Source organism: Phyllostomus discolor, chromosome 12 (assembly GCF_004126475.2).
Source record: "Phyllostomus discolor isolate MPI-MPIP mPhyDis1 chromosome 12, mPhyDis1.pri.v3, whole genome shotgun sequence".
NCBI classification, from domain to species: domain Eukaryota; kingdom Metazoa; phylum Chordata; class Mammalia; order Chiroptera; family Phyllostomidae; genus Phyllostomus; species Phyllostomus discolor.
In genome coordinates this window covers 3948670-3964591 of record NC_040914.2, presented here as the reverse complement: position 1 = coordinate 3964591, position 15922 = coordinate 3948670, and the positions used below count along the sequence as shown (strand labels likewise).

The 15922-nt window shown below is 54.6% G+C and overlaps 1 protein-coding gene across 1 annotated transcript in view; it reads left to right on the top strand.

The window, feature by feature from the left end:
- Window positions 1-279: 279 nt before the first annotated feature.
- Window positions 280-15922, top strand: part of CHST8 (carbohydrate sulfotransferase 8) — a 111196-nt gene continuing 95553 nt past the window's right edge. The window contains exon 1 of the mRNA XM_028529954.2: window positions 280-654. The gene's annotated coding sequence lies outside the window, so the exon portion shown is untranslated. The remainder of the gene's footprint in view (window positions 655-15922) is intronic.

Sequence of the window (15922 nt, the reverse complement as noted above, 5' to 3'; positions counted from 1 at the left end):
TGAGATAAGTGACAGTCGGGAGGCCAGATCTCAGGGAAGCCGGCAGCCGCGCGACTTCCCCCCACCCCTGCCCGGCCGCGCCCAGCGGCGGCTCCTTCCCAGCGCTCAGCCCGTGGGGCCGCGGAGCCAGAGTGCGCGTGGGCGCGGCGCCGGTGAGCTCCCGGAAGCGGCCAGCAGATCCCAGGAGTGACTCCCTCGGTGCCCGGCCACCGCGGTAACGGGCACCACCGCGGGGCGGGGCCCAGACCGGGGGCGGGGCGCCGGGCGGGTGCGGCGCTATTTCCAGCCTTGCGGAAGGCTTCGCTGGCACTTCGCTGGGAGCCTTCCTGGCGCTCGATCCGGCTCCCGCAGCGCTGTGCGATAGAGAGAGGAGAAGGAGGCGGTGGGAGGTAGGAGGCTGGAGACGGACCGGGACCCGGGCCGGAGGAGGAACACGCCGCCGCGCCCTCACCCTCTCCTATGCGCTCCGGCCGCCGGCCCCACGCTGCTCGCGTCACCCACCGCTGGGAGCGGGAGCAGGCACCCAGCCCTAACGTAGCTGGGGCGGAGGTCCTCCTCGCTTCCCGGGAACCCCAGAGCCAAGCATTCGCCGCGGAGGACCACTCCGGGGCTGGAGGCGCCCACAGCCCCGTGAGCGAGCGCCGGCTGCGTCAGGTAAGTGCGCTGCGCCCCGCACCACCCCTGGCCCCGCCCTGTGCAGGTTCACAGCCGCGGGGGCGCCGTGAAGGGTCCTGAGAGGGCCCAGGACTGCACTGCGCCCGGTCCCTGTGAACCAACGCGATGCGAGTGCGAAACGGTGGGCGGAGATAGGTGCGCAGGGTTCTGGTCTGGCAGCACTTTGGAGACCGGTTCCAGTAGTGGGAACCCGCTCTTGTAGTGGGAACTTTAATTAGACTTTTGCTTCTTGGATTTCACTTGCCGCGTGTCCGTGAACTGCCGCCCCTCCGGCTCCCTGGATCCCTGCGGATCCTATGCTCCTCTTCCCAGCTCCGGGTGCTAGGCGCGGGGAGGCAGCATCGGACTTGGAGAGGGCCGGACTAGAGCGCCCAGGGCTTTCCCGCGCGCTCGGGACTGGGACTCGGGGGCGAGTTTTGGTGGGCAGGGACCAAGGAGGAATTAGAGACTGCCTCGGCTTCCTACCAAGCGGTGGAAGGTGCCACGGCGCTCCATCGCGCGCGTCCCCACCCATAGCCTCCAGGGCACTGGCCTGTTTTGTACTCGAGGCGAGCGTGTGTGCATCCGTGATTGGTGAAGGTGTGTGCGTGCGTGTGTGCAAGAGTGCGGGAGTCGGAGTCTCGGGCGGCTCGGGTGGGCGGTGAAAAAACCCGCTTTGCCCAGCCAAGCTGTGGCGCCGGCAGCAGCAGCAGCAACCCCAGCTGCCGGCTTCTAGTTCTGCACACCAGTTCTGGCCTCACCGGGCCGGCCGCGCCGGGCCAAAGCGCCTGTGCGGGTTTTGGCAGTGCCATTACTGGCGCTTGGTTCGGAGGTGATTTCTCTCCCTCCTTCCGCGCCGGACTGTCCCCGCCCTAACTTTCAAGGTGCCGCTTGTCTCCGGACCCAGTGACCCCCACTCGGAGCTGGTGCGGCAGCCGCACAGCGTTCTCCGCTGTGGGCACCAGCTGTCTGACCTGACCGAGAAGTGCGGGCCCGGTCCTGGGGCTCGCTGTCCCGCAGCAGTCTCTGATTGTGAGGTGGACCCCGGTTCCTTGGGACCTCCCCTCAGCCGGGACTGGCTATACTGGGGAGAACGGGCGTCGGGGCCCTCCCTGTGTGCTTGGCCGGAATTTACTCCCGGCGGCAGAGCAGGAGCGAGATGCAGTGGAATGAAAGGGATCCCAGTTTGTCTGGAGCGGAAGGTGGGAGGGGCAGTGGCGAAGGGGTAAGCGGCAGACTAGCCCCTTCGGAATCTCCGGGGTGTTTACAAGATGCACTACCAAGTCCTCTTTCTCTGGGTAAGCTGTCACATCTGAGTTCACCTTGACCCTTGCCCGTGAGGCGGAGAACTTCTCCTAAGTCCTGCCCTACCACAGCAGGAGTGTCCGAGTCCTTTTAAAAATATCCGGTCCTCATGGCATCCCCTGCTCACCCTGTGTCCCTGTCCCAAAGGCAAAGCAGACAGGCTGCAGGGAGGTGTGACACTCTGGTCCCTCCAGGAGACCCTCTTTTAATCCGTACAGGCCACTGTGTACCGACGGACGGGGTCTGGGGAGCCCTGGGTGGGGCGAGCGGGAGAACATTCTAGAGCCTCCCGCGGACTTGCCTCTGGGCAAATGGCCCACAGGAGAGAGAAAATTCAGACCTGAAGAGATAGAGCCTTATATGGTGATCAATAACTCAACAGCATTTGAACACAGAAAACCTCAAAGTCGGACCCCATCCCATCGCCTGGCCCGTTCATCCTGGGACACACAGATGGCACTGCTTATTGATTTTATTTACCTGGAGTCAGACTCCACAAGAGTGAATTATGTTCCCTAGGTATTGATTGCTAAAAGACCCCAAATTAAAAAGTCAAGGCTTTCTTAAAGCAAGGTCGAGGATTAATTATTATAGAGAGACATCAATCAGCCAGTGTTGGGGCTCATTTATAAATTGCTTGTGTGGGCGAGAAAGGAGCATCTTCTGACTCTGCCCCCGCTGGGAGGGGCGGCGGTCTGACCTCCTGGGTGTGGCCAGCTCCCCTGGACTGGGACCGAGGAGGTTGCCTTGTAACTCAGCCTGCCGTCGGGGATGCCTTTTTAATCTTGTAGCCAGAGTGCCACTTGGGAAATTTCAGGCATATTTGCTGTGTTTCCGTAATGAACATTTACTGATTACAGAGTATCAAGGGAATTTCATTTTTTAAACATTTATTCAAAGCTCTGTTTATGGAAGCTAATAAGTCTGGGAAACTTTTTTTTTTTTGCCGTATGGTTGTTGGGAACGTATGCCTGGTGGGTTCATCTCAGAGTGTACTTCCAGTTTGAAAGGAGGAAAGTCAGACTCTCCTGATTGAAAACATCATGCTCTTTACTCCCTGTTCGTGCCGACATGGGCCCGAAAGGCTTTTTGCGGTTTTCGGATTGCAGAGATGGTCACTTAGAGCTTTTACCATTGTTTGCTGATGCATCTCTTTGGAGGCCCTGGAGGTGAGCTCTGGAGCCTTGTGGGGGCTGGCAGGGGAGGTGTGCTGCCCCATCGCCTGCCTGGCCTGGCGTCGGAGACACCAGCTTCACGGCACTGGCTGCGCTTCCCTGATTTACCAGCATGTGGCAGCCCCGGTGGACACATATGGAGCAGGGACAGAACCTGTGGACAGGAGCATGGGCTCAAGTTCATGGCATCTCTTTAATGAACAACCTTGGCAGTGAGAGTCAGTAAATACTCTGGGAAACACGTGGCTAGCCTTTCAGCCAACCCGCAGACAATGACGCACAAACAGGGGATGTGGGAAGTGCTGTCCCAGAGAGAGCAGTGTGGCCCTGCTGTGGGGCACCAAGAAATTAAGACGGGAAAATGGAGGATGGTTCTCTGGGTGTGTTTATGGCAGTGCTGTCCTGGAGCCCCAGGAAGTCACTGGGGAAGGCGGCCTGTGTGGGGACAGTGTGGCCAGGGTAGGCTCCCTGGCTCTGTTTGGGAGTCACAGCCAGGACTTGCTTGACTCCACAGCAGCTGTGTTCCCTCCATCCTGGGAAAAGACTGCCCAAAGGCAGAGGAGACTTCTGGGCTTGGACAGTCAAGGGCCAGAGCTGCATGAGCTCAGATGGCAAGGGACACAGGACACACCATCTCATTCCTTCCTGGCTGGAGGATGCATGACCCCACTGTCGGTACATCACTGTGGCAGAAGATGAGACTTACAAATTGGTCGTGGGACAATGTTGTGACTTTCACCCCATACACACTTCCTGTCATTTGTGGTCTGGAGCTCTAGTCTGCACCCATGGCCGTAAATGCAGCCTTGGCCACCGACAGCATGAGGAAGCCCATGTTCAAGTACGTTGACACCTACAAGCCACCCTGATGCCATCTCAAAAGCCACCTTGCAGGAAGCCAGAGTGTCTGTATTCAGGAGGTGAGGTGCTGCGCGTGGAGACTCGGCTGTGATCCCAGGCCAGCGACCGGGGTCTCGGCACTCCCGCTTCCCACCCTGAATGCCATGCACGGTTGGCAGCTCAGCGCTTCATGCTGCCCACGGCTGGGGCAAGCCACCAGAGCTGGCTCTGGTAGGTGACATGTATTTGAACTAAATGGGAGTTGTCAATGCTGAAACCTGAGCCAACGGACCCTCCGTCCCACGCTGTCCGAGTCAGGCCCACTGCCCGCCTCCTTTGTTCTGCCATCAAGGGACACGTGTTGGGCATGCGTTTGGTGTCTGTCATTGTGCCAGGCTCTGGGGACACCAGAGGAGAGAAGCTAAGACTGGCCCTTGCCCTTGTGGGGTTTGTAGTCTTGTGGGACAGAAAGTTCCTCATCACTCCTTTGTCACTCATGGATGCAGGTTCTGCAGCAACACAATCACTAAACACACAAGCGATCACGTGAGATTCAAGCTGATGACAAACACAAGAAGGGCACAGCCAGGGGAGAGTACGAGACCCACAACAGAGTGGTCCTGGCCTACACTGAGGTCAGGAGGACCTACCTGAGGAGGTGACTCTCGGCTGAAGACCTGAAGAAGCTGGAGCTAAGCAGGGAGGGGTGGGAGGAAGAGACAGAGAGAGCTTGCCTGGCACAGAATGTGAGTGAACGAGAAGGAGTGTGGAACATGGTCCAGGAGCTGTGACTGAAAGAGGGGAGATGTGGTTGGAGACAGGCGGAGCTCTGGCCCCATAGGGCTATGACAGTTGTCAGAGGCGGGGGTCAGGGGACCGGAGACTTGACCTCTACCAGCTGCTGCAGAGGAGGGAGTCCAGTGAGGAAGGAGCTGCAGTAATCCTGGAAGAAGGTGACCATGCCCTAAAGAAGAAGGGGTGGACACGAATTCACCAGGGCTCGATGCTGGATTAGGTGGAGGAGGGGATGGAGCAGGTGGTTGGGCTGTGGCTGCTGGATCAGGGCTGGGAGCTGTTAGTGCTCTGAGGCAGGGCCCTCTGGACCAAGCACCTGTCCACTCTTGTTGAGTTACGTCCTTCAGGGCTGGAGGGGGTCCGGTAGCTGCTCATGTGAGCCTGCCTCTGTGCCTCTGCCTACCTGGCCTATCTTCCAGCTTTCCTCCAAGTCCTTGGGTCTTCTGCTGCCTTCCCCCATGAGGTCACCATTTAGCCCTGGCCCACTATGAGCCTCAGCAAGTGACAGCCCCGCACCCTGTGCCCAGTGATCTCTCATGAAGACAAGTTTCTCCAATGCCCACATTTCTCTTGGCCTGGGTGTCATCCACTTAGCTTCCTGGTGCCCTGGTAAGTCCTTTACCTGTCACCCACTTGTATTAGCCTGGCAACTGGCTGGCACCTGCCCTTCCCTCATTGCTGGCCCACTCTCCTTTTCCTCTGACCTGCGGCAGTGAGTATGCACCTGCTCCCGCCTTCTTCGAGGGGCTTTTCCCAAGGCTCAGAGCTCCCAAATGCCCTGGGATGTTGGTGTGCCCCTCTGTGGCTGCCTGTAGCTCAGCTCAGGCCCCAGCATCCCTGCAGACATCACAGGGTCCTTACAGCTCTGTCTTCCATAGCTGGGGTAGGACAGCGGGTCTGTGAGTCACCCCACTTCCCGTTGTGCCCACGCTGCTGGCTGCAGGCCCTGATCCAAGTAGCTGCTGAGCTGCAGGCAACAGCCCAGGTCACTGTCACCTTGTCCTCACTCTACCTGGGCCTAAGCCAGCTCCTCCCTGGCTGGGCCAGACTCAGAGACAGGAGAGATGAGAACCAAGAAGAGGATGCTAAGAGGTACAGATCTACTGCTTGGACCCCTGGCCTCTCTGGGTTGATTTCTCCAACCCATGGGCTTGTTGCATGGAGAGTGGACTCATCAGACTGGTCTTTCTTCCTGTTCTGGCCACTGCCCTTGCCTCCATGGACCAGTGGACGTGCCCAGGTACTTAGCAGTGGAAAGACAACACAGGAGAGCCCCTCTACCAGCAGGCCCCAGAGCACAGGCTGAATCGTACTTGGCAGACAAGTCCTCCCACCTTCAAAGCTGCCTCTTCGTGGGGGCTGGCTCATCTCTCAGGACAAGACCCATCTGCCCAAGGCTGTGAGCACTGAGACCCCCCTTCATCCCTGAGAGGTGGGGGCTTTGCTTCCTGTGTTCCTGAGGGGAGCATCCAGGCACCCAGCAGACACTGGCAGGGGCCCTTCTGTGTGCATAGCCTCCTGCCAGGCCCAGAGGAGGCCGAGCAAACATGGGCAAGTCACCATGCTGGTGAGAATAGTGCTGTCTCTGGCTGGGTTGGTCTTGCCTGATAAGATCGGCATGGAGAAGGTTCTAGGTGATTGCTGCTGGCAGGCAGAGTGGGCTGAACTGTGCATTCTGTCTACACTGGTGGAGCCAGTGTGTAATGCAGTGTAATGTCTGCACTGGTTGAATCTAGTGTGAGAGCACCTTCCATGTAGTCAGTGCCTGTCTCACCCCCTGCTGGGGTCTCTGCACAAGGTTCAGAGCTCCTAAACTCCCTCCAGCTCAGTGAACTTCCATGTGCCCAAGCTTAGCCCAGACCCCCACTTCTAGGCAGACAGGGGCCCTGTGCATGCAGCAGGTCCTGTCTCCCAGAGCTGAGGGTGTTAAGTCCAGTGTGCCATGCAGTCTGTCCACACTGGTCGAGCTGGTGCACAAAGCAGGCACTGTCTACACTGCTTGAGCCCAGTTCTTGCTGTAGGCTGTCTGTTTACACTGGTTGAGCTCAGCACCAGGCTGCCTGGTTGAGCTCAAGCAGCCTGTCTGCACTGGTCGCGTCATGCGTTATACAAGCCTCTGTCTGAGCTGTCTGAGCCAGCGGTCAAGGCAGGCACTCTGTCTCCTGGTGGGGCCAGTGGGCCATGCGTCCAGCCTATGGCTAGCAGAGGCCTGTGTTTGGGGCTCCTTCTGCTCTTCAAACCAGGAATACTCTTTTCTCCCCTCCCACATACACATCTGGGTTCAATTTAAGTCCTGCTTCCAAGGAGCTTTACTTGGTGTCCCCTCAGCTGTCCCGTGTCTCACTCCAGCCTCTTCAGCAAAGACTGGCTCAGAGCAGGGAGTGGTGTGCATGTGGGGCATAGCGAGGCATCATGACCTCACCTGGGTGCCCCCTTCCCCACTGTGTTCGGGGGCTGAGCCAGCGGCCCCCAAGGGGTACAGAGGCTGCCTGCTGTCCATGGTCACAGCACCTCGCCATCCCTCATCACAGCCACTAACATGCCTTTTTCTCAGGAAAGCCACCCAGGTGTGGATCTCTGCCTCTGTGTGCGTGGTCAGCTACCCCTGCCACCATACAGTGTGCATCTTGCCACCTCCTCTCTTAGTTTTTGGGCCTCCAGCTCCATTGCTGTTATTTCCCCTCCCGGGGGCTGGCCTTATCTACAAATTCAATTTCGTGACCATTCATCCCTGTGAAAGCACAATCTATGCCTATTATTCAAGTCTTCTCAGTTCCCTGTGCCATGAGTTGAAGTGTCAACTGACAACCATGGCAACCAGATCCACCTCACGCAACCCCTCACGCAGGGGGTGTGGCTGAAGCCAGTGCCCGGGTGCAGATCTCAGCTTCACCACTTGCTCGCTATGTGGGCTAGGGACTCAGTGTCCTCCTCTGTAAGATGGGGGTGACAACAGAAACCACCTAAGAGCCATGTGCCCAGCCGCCAGCCAGCCCACAATCAAAGGCAGCTTATAGTGTTATTATTATCATCTCCTGAGTTTAGTCTCTCGTTTGAGACTCAGTCCCTCTTCATCTCAGGTGCAAGGAAGCATGTTAATCAATGGCCTTGCCTGGTGACGTGACAAAGGCTTGTGAAGGGGCATGTGAATTCCACTGGCTAGTCCCCTCAAGTCCTGCCCTTTCTAAGCAGTTTCCTATCAATGGCCGTTTCCTGTTCTGCATTCAGTACATTTAACTTTTTTTATTCCAGCCCTGGCTGGTGTAACTCAGTGGCTTAAGTGCGGGCCTGCAAACCAAGGGGCTTTGTGGCTGGATTCCCACTCACTGCCAAGCCTGGGTTGGGGCCAGGTCCCCAGGAAGGGGTGTGCAATGTGCAACAACACATTGATGTTTCTCCCTTTTTCTCCTTCCCTTCCCCACTATCTAAAAATAAGTAAATAAAATCTTTTAAAAATCATTTTTATTCCAAATACATTATGCACATGAAAAAGTGCACAGACTGTGTGTACAATACAGTGAACACCCACAAACAGAAGCTGCTGGTGTGCCAGCATCAGAGCAGAAGTCAGAACATGACCCTCAGCCCAGAGGCCCCGGGGCTCTTTCCAGGCAGCACTTGTGCTCCTTCTAATAACATTGCTTGGTTTTCCTTGCTTTTGAACTTGATATGAGTGGAATCACAAATCTGTACACTTTTGTGTCTGGCTTACCATCATTTGTGAGATTCATCCACATTGCTGTGAGTAGTTGTGGTTTGTTCACTCTTTTTACTGCAATTCCATTGTGTGAACATGCCCAACTGGTTTATCCATTCTCCTCTTGAGTGACACTTGGATTGTCCAGAGTTTGGGGCTCTTATGGACAGTGCTGCTGTGGAGACACATTCTTGCCTGTGTCCCTTGAGCACAGGCACACATTTTACTAAATGAGCATCTGGAAGGGAGGCGCTGGGTGCCCGTGTCCTTGGCAGGTGTTGTCAAGCAGCTTCCTCTGACATGGTTGTGCTGATCCCGCCCCTTGCCTCTTCCGCACGAGTGTTCCGGTTGCTCCACGCCCTTCCTGACACTTTGTGTGGTCGGCCTTTCACATTTCAGCCTCTCTGTGAATATGTAGAGGTATCTCGCTGCGGTTTTACTCTTATTTTTTTCAGATGACTAATACAGTTTATTTTTTTTGCCAAAAATGTTTTGAACTTGAAAGCATTATTCAACAAATTTGAAAATTCACTTCTATCTCCAAATTGTAAATGTCTTAAATGGTGGGGGTGCTGGTGGTTGACTCTGCTGGGCAGGGGTGAATCTGGAAGGCAGTGAGTGAAGTGTAGGCAGTGTCTCTCTGGGTGAGGCTGGGAACCCCGCCTCCTGCCCTGAATCACCTGGGGAGTTCACCAGGGCTGCAGACGCTGGGCCCTACCCCAGCCCCCAGTCACCATACAGACCCCTATGGTCCATCAGTCTCTCTGGGACTCACCTTTTTTCTTTCCCTTCACAGATTCCATGATCACTGAGACCACCTTGTCTGTCATGCTCACTGTTGTGTCCCATTGCCTAGAACAGTCCTGGTACAGAGTGAGACCCCGAAAATACCCACTGAAAGACGGTCCAGAGGACCAAATGCTACCTGTGGGTTTCTGCCCTCTCCCACCCTGGCTGACTTGACCAGGACTTGTTGGGAGCCTGGGCTGCTATGGGCAGGGTTCTGGAAGTGGGGCTATCATACCCTAGAAGGGTGTCCTGTTCTGGGGCTCTGTGCCTCTGAATGGCCTCCCTCTTCTCCAAAGCCAGCTTCTGACCAGGCCTGCAGTGCCAGGCCCCAGGATCTGTGCTGGTGCCCCCAGGGCCATGCTCATCCCCTGCACTCCAGGCACTGGCTGTTGAGGAGCATGCCCTGGGTGACCTCTTTCCTGTGGGGCTTATCTGTTATTGGGTCCCTCTGGAGAAGACTGAAAACACTCCCCCTGCTCCAAAACAGCTTTCCATCCCTGCTCCATTTAGCCTCCTCAGCTTTCTTTTTCTTTCTTTTTTTTTAAAGATTTTATTTATTTATTTATTTATTTATTTATTTTTCAGAGACAGGGCAGAGGAGAGAGGTAGAAAAGGAGAGACACATTGAACAGTTGCCTCTCTCACGTCCCCAATTGGCCCACAACCCAGGCATGTGCCCTGACCAGGAATTGAACTGGCAACCTTTTGATTTGCAGGCCAGTGCTCAATCCACCGAGCCCTCCTCAGCTTTTCAACACAGCCTTTTTGTGGATGACATGCCCTCTGGTCAAGTGAAGGCCAAAGGCCGTGTCTATGACCACCTGATCCACCCCTGCTGCATCACATTTTGATGGGGACCATGATGCAGCATCTCTCTTTGGCTGTGGCTTGTCCTCTTTCTCCTCACGTCTGACACAGTTATTTGGAAAGCAGCCTGGCCCCGTGGGTAGGAGCTCTGGGTCAGGTTCCTCAGGTTCAAATCAAGGTTCTGCCCAGCCGTTGCCCATAGGGGAGAGAGGCAGATTCACAGTCAGCTCTGATGCAGCCAGCAGGTGTGGCTGGGGTGGCTGAGATCTCTCAGGCTGGAGAGGGAGGGCAAAGGTTCTGGCTGGGGCATCTGCTGGGTGCCAGGGCGTCTGCTGGGTGCTCCACGGAGGAGGGAGGCCTGGTCTGGTCCTCAGAGATGGGGAGGTAGGAGGTGACACCTCATGGGCCACTCAGTGTGGGTCTCCCTGCCAACCATCAGCATCAGCAGTGTGAAGCCCTCGAGGAAGGAGGTGCACTGAGCCCCCAGGAGACTGAGGTCTAGTTGACGCAAGTGTGAGGGCATGGAGCAGTGAGCAGAGTTCGCTGGAGAGGTTTCTGGGAGCCCAGGGCCAGGGTGAGAACTTTGCCCTGGTGCCACTAGAAATTCTCTCCAAACTGCGGGATGACGGAACACGGACAGTGTGGGCCAAACACCAGTCGCTCCGAAACAAGGCGACAGAGAACACACAGCACACATCGCTCTGTGGCGTGGAGGCGGGCGTGCCAAGATGGAGGAGCCAGAAGCAGTCTGGGAAAAACAGCACCTTCTTTTGTGGGAAGACAGATTAGAAAGGTTTATACTCTTCTGTGATAACTAATATGAAAGGTTTATCAAAGTTTTTTTTAAAACCTTGACACTTTCTCCAAAATTGATTTGAAGACTTGGCAGATTTGAGGAATCATTCAGTAACGTTTTATGGGTCGATGCTAATTTGATGCAGCGGGCCCGTGCACTGCGCCAATTTACTGCCAAAGCAACATTAAGCACCGACCTTTCGTGCGAGGTTTATAGGCGGATAGCTCATAAAGATGCACGCTTGACAAGTATTTTGCTTCTCTTAGGATGTGCAGTATGAAGTGTTTATCAAAAAGCAACTAAATCTCCCCTGCCTGTTACTGGTGAACAGTCTCTGGGGTTTCAGGCTTGGATGCCGTGCAGCCCTGCCCCACTCTGGGTCCTGGTCCTGGGAGCCCGTGTCTCCGAAGCCTTGGCAGAGGGAGGTCGAAGGAGCTCTCTGGGACAGAGGATGCCCTAAGGGACCACTTTGGAACTAACTTGTAACCCAGGACATGCAGGGCCAGCAACACCCTTCCGAAAAGGAACCAGAGGTTGTGCCCAAAGGAGGGCCATGGCTCCGAGCAAGCCCACCCCCTGCTCGAGGTCCCCCCGGGTCGATGTGTGCTGGACCCACGCAGCTGTCTCTGCTGCTGCCAATCTGCACGGTCAGAACCCCTTCGGGGAGCAGATCCTCAAGCTCTGTTTTGCATGTCAGAAAGGAGTTAACAATACAGATTATCAAAACTCCTGTCTTTCTCCACTGAAAGCTCATGTTTTCCACCAAGGAAACGCGTACTAACATGGTATCCGTCGCCTCCACCCCCCTCAGTCCGTCCCAGTGTTAATTACCTGGGCTTAATGAAGAAGGTCGCTGGCGGGGGCGAGTGCACAGACCGCTGTCAGCACAAAGCCTCCTGGGTTCTCGCAAGGGGGAATTTGATCTTGGGCAAATGTCAGGGTGTTTTTGAAATCTGTGTTATGATATCAGCTCTTTGCCAGTGTAGGGCTTCATCTGGATTTCATAAATATTGTATGGGGCTCTCTTACAGCCATCTCGGCCAGCTGGAGAACGCAACAGCCACCCCCCTACACACATGCACACACACACACACACACACACACACGCATACTCACTCACACTCACACTCACAGGCACCCCACTGCAGTTGCAATCTATTGCAGAGTTGTCATGAAAAGCCAATTGATGATATTTCAATCACAATGTTCCTGTAACAAATTCCATTCAAATTCCCTTGGAAAGGGAGTTAAGGTTTCCTCCCGCTGCTAGGAGAATGATATGCTAAATGTAGCTTCCTGGGGCCCTGGCAGCCATCCAGGGCTTTGTAATTCATAGTTCTCCTTCGTGGTTTTCCAAGTGACTTTGGAACCTCCAACCTGGTGGATTCCTTAGGTTCACACGTTGCCCTTCAAGTCTTGGGAGAATGGTCCCCAGCGTGAGCTGCGAGCACCCAGCAGGCTGGAGCTTGAGAGAAAGGATGTGAGCAGGGGCGCCCAGAGAGCACATGGCAGGTGACTGGAAGGCTGCTTGTTGCTGCTGACCTGTCCTCTGAAGCTTGTCAGCCACGAAACAGTCCACTATTGTGTTTAAAGGCAGCCCGCGAGTGACAGGAGCCTCTCCAGCCCCAGCATACCTCAGGTAATCCTGGCAGAGAAGGGGAGGGACAATCCACAATTACATTCATCAGCTAGTTTGGGTTGGGGAATAAACAAAATGGCCCGAACTGCTGCTGTTACAGATTCTCACAGAGGAGTGGCGTGTAGGAAAGATTAATGTACAATTAAAACCCGTGTATGGGTAAATTACAGGGTGACAGCTATCTAGTGCAAACACCGCAGCTGTGTAATTAGGAGTTACGGGCTCTCGAGGATGGATTCGCCGAGGAAAGTGCTAGGAGCTGTCTGAGGGGCGGGAAGGGCAGCCACGGGCGATGGGACAGCGTAGGGGGGTGGAGGTGGCGGGGAGGAGCCCCCACAGCGTCTGGGGACAGTCTGGGGGCAGTCTGGGGCCTGATGGGGGCCCAGCCCGTCCCTGGCTCAGGCTGCCTCTCCAGCCTCCAGCCCTCCCTGGAGCCACCCTGCTCTCCCCCTCCTCACCTTGGGCTCCGTGGCCATGAGCACCGTGGATGTCTTCCTTTACGTTCTTAATTTCTCCTGCTTTGTCAGCTTTTTAAGGAATATGTTACATTATGTGGAAATTGGATGCTAACAAGATTTGTATGAATAAATTAGACTCTTAACTTTTTATGTTATTACAAAATTGAAATGGACTCTAATGACAGTCAGAATTAATGTTCTGTTTCAAATAAATGCCGGGATGTGACTAAATTTTCAGTGCATTCTCCTGGGTTTGAATCTCTAGCCCTTCCTATGGTCTTCGCCTGCGAGGGGGTCTCCCTCAGAGCCCCTCCCCCTCCAGTGAGGCAGCCCTCTGTTTCCCACCTGGCACCGAGCCCAGGGTGCTTCCCTGATGACCTTGGGGTGCTCTACCTTCCATGGGGGCTGCTGGGAAAACCAGCTGTTGATGTTCCCAGCCACACCCGGGATAAGAACTGTCCTCAGCTTCACAGGGAGGGTGCTCCTTGCCCAAGGTTACTGGAATCCTGTGTCCAGGGACTGGCTGATGGGACACACCCAGACCCGGAGTGCCCTGGCCCTGTTGCAAGGCGTGGCAGCTTCTCCCTCTGCCTGTCCCTGCCCTGGCAGAGAAGGGACCCATCCCTTCCCCGGTAAAGCCCAGATGGTCAGGGAACTCAGCCCATGACAGCAGCTCCTGGGGGTTTCTGGTTTTCCTAAACTAGCGGCCAGGTGAATGTCACCTGCTGGGATCAGAGTTCCCAAGGACCAGGATTGTTGGTTTTTATTCTGTGTCCCCTTTCTGAGCCTAGGGCTGGGGTGAGGCACTGGCCAGGTGTTGACCTCGGTCCGGTCCCCAGAGCAGAATGGGAACGGCAATGGGGCCAAAGGGCTGCTCTGGGTCCCAGGGGCCACCTCAGGCTCTGGGTGTGGGTGGACTCGGAGGGATTTTCTGCAACAAAAATCCCAGTGTCCCAAAGGGGCAGGGAAGAACAGGGACAGGGCACTGGGATGCAGGCACCTGCTTTTATAGCTGACAGTGGTGGTGGACAGGGACCTGGTGAAGCGGGAAGAGAGCATGAGGCAGCCCAGACCTGGGACAGCTCAGGTGGAAAACCCAGTCCCCAGTGCAGCTGGGCGAGGGAGTGGTGCAGCCCAGGGATGCCCAGGGACACTTGCCTCTTTGAAGGGGCAGTGGAACTCAGCCAGCTGCCATCACAGGGAGCTTGGGGGTTCAGCATGACCAGATGGTAGATTTTATATGCAATAGCTTCCCTTCTAAAGCCTGGAGACACATTCAAAATTTAAAGTCGAAGCCCCGCACTGACCAAACAATATGTCTCTGAACTGCATTTGGCTTCTGGGCTGGAGGAATTTGGAACCTAGGGCTTCGCTGGCAAAGTGGACACTTCCCCACCTGGAAAGTGAGGGCCAGAGCCCCAGGGAGGGACAGTGACTGCTGAGACTGCTGAGACCGCTGAGACTGCTGAGACTGCAGGCCTCGCTGCAGAGCTGTTGGCTGCAGGCAGCTGAGGCCTCTGTCTTGGGTTCCTACCCCCATCTAATGGAAGGGGTTTTTCACCATGGGGACTGTGCAGCTGAGTGTGGCTGGATACTGACAAGCCCATGCCAGGCCACTTGGGTCACTTGATTTGAGGCTCAGTGGATAAGGGGATAGCAGAGGGGCCTGTGCAGACTCCCACCCCACATCCAAGGGACCTCACCTCAGCACTTCTGCCTTCGCCTTCATGAGTCTGAGCAATTCCCTGCAGGAATGCTGTAACCAGAGTAGAAATAGGAAAACAGATCTCACCACTCAGCCCCTCTCTGGACCTGGGGCTCCCAAACCTTGTCACAGAGAGGAAGTGTCGTATGTTTAAAGCACTTTATGTACATAAACTCAGAGGTCACATGCATTTTATGAAAATGCAGTCATTTTTATCCCTACTGTGCACGGCCTGTTTCACCACCTTATGTGCTATGGACGCCCCTCTGAGGTCGAGGTCTATTTCCTTCCTCCTTTGGACACCTGCATGGCATTCCTTCGGATGAATTTATCATCATTCATACAAACTGTTCCCCCCTTGGACACTTTGGTGGTTTTCATTTTTGTTTTTCAGTTTGAAAGAATATCAGAGTGACCATCCTTGCAGTAGCCCTTGGTCATTTCGGAATAAATCCCTGGCAATAGAATTGTTGGCTCAGAGGATGTGCGAAGTTTGAAGACTTTGCGTACTTCCAACAAATCACCTTCCAGAAGGACCCAGCGGTGCATGAGTGTGCCTTTTTGCTCACCGGCAAATCTTCATTTCTTAGATCATGTGATAGGTTAAAGAGGGGTATGCTTAATGCTTTTTAAAAAGTAACTATATGTAGTTTAAAAAGCGTAGCTAATACAAGGTTTATAGTATACCCAGCGGCCCTCTCCCTCATTACTTACTGTGCCTCACCCTGCAGGCCAGCTGCCCAGAGGTGACCACCTAAAACCCTCTGAGCTGTTTCCCCGCAGGTGTTACCACGGCTGCATTTCTGCACAACATTCGCGTACTGCAGATGTGAAACGGCCATCATCTAGCGAGCACTTACTCTTTGCTTACTCCTTTAAAATGCCAGCTTCATCATCTGTTTCATTCTTGTATGTCCTGGGACTGCTTTGGGACTCTTTGGGTTCATTCTGTTTACTATTGTACTGGAACCCACTATTTTAATGGTTATAGCTCATGAACACATTTTTACTATCTTAGAGGGTGAGTCTTCTCTTGTTATTCTCATGTGCTATCACGTTTTTATTCTTTTATGGGCACTCTAGAAATTCTGGGCCAAGTTTCCAGTAATATCCAATAGGAAAATGTATTGGGATTGTGTTTCATTTATTGATAAATTTAAGATGAATTTTTAGGTAAATTGGTATTTTTACTTTATTATGTTTTACCATATTGCATCTTCTGATCCATTTATTCAACAAATATGTATTGAGAACTAGCTGTG